The sequence below is a fragment of the Haplochromis burtoni genome, unplaced genomic scaffold (assembly GCF_018398535.1).
Source record: "Haplochromis burtoni strain Fernald_Lab_line unplaced genomic scaffold, NCSU_Asbu1 Contig_1036, whole genome shotgun sequence".
In the NCBI taxonomy this organism is placed as follows: domain Eukaryota; kingdom Metazoa; phylum Chordata; class Actinopteri; order Cichliformes; family Cichlidae; genus Haplochromis; species Haplochromis burtoni.
In genome coordinates this window covers 88655-89417 of record NW_024583397.1, presented here as the reverse complement: position 1 = coordinate 89417, position 763 = coordinate 88655, and positions in this window count along the sequence as shown.

Genomic DNA, 763 nt, shown 5'->3' with positions numbered 1-763 from the left:
GAAATTTTAAGATTTTTAAAGAGAATCTGATAAACATAGATAAGTGTGTTGAACTTACTGTAAAATGTAGGTGTTATTTTGCTATGTAAGTCCAAAAATGCTTTTAAAAGATAATGAAGCAGTATTGCCAGTGGCTATAATTTCAAGATCTATTATGGAATAAAGTTACCACTTACCTTTGTGCTATATTTTCTGTTTATATCACTCACATTGACAGAGGATGGTGACCAATAGTCCAGACAGATGTGCTGCGTCTTTCTCTACTTAACCCCAGTTATCAGGCTAAAGGAGTCGAAACAGCATCTTGCATAGATTCCTTTTTGCTTCTGACAGATTTGCCTCTAAAAGGTCAGACAGACTATGTTTTCTTCTCTAAACAAACACTATGACTGTCACGCTTTACAAAAAGAGGCACTGAGGGCACAAATTAGTTGCTGTTGGAGAGGTACCTGTGTGGGTCAAGCTGTGTGCTCTTCATGTACTTTACAGTCAAAATGGCAGATTGTTGCACAGTAGTTTTTTCACTTGAGGTCAAAAAATGGCTCCTTGATTTCCCAGAAACTGCGGACTGAGATTCCTCTGTCATGTCTAAATGTTTGTGATCAGTAATCATATACTATTAGATATTATGATACCCCTAATCCAAAGTAAAAATAAGATTAGAAAAAGTGAAACATGTTTAAAACTAGACAAACACCATTAGGTCTGTGTATTATTAACTGTTTTCTATTAGAGAAAAAAATAATGACCAGATGCTCCCCAT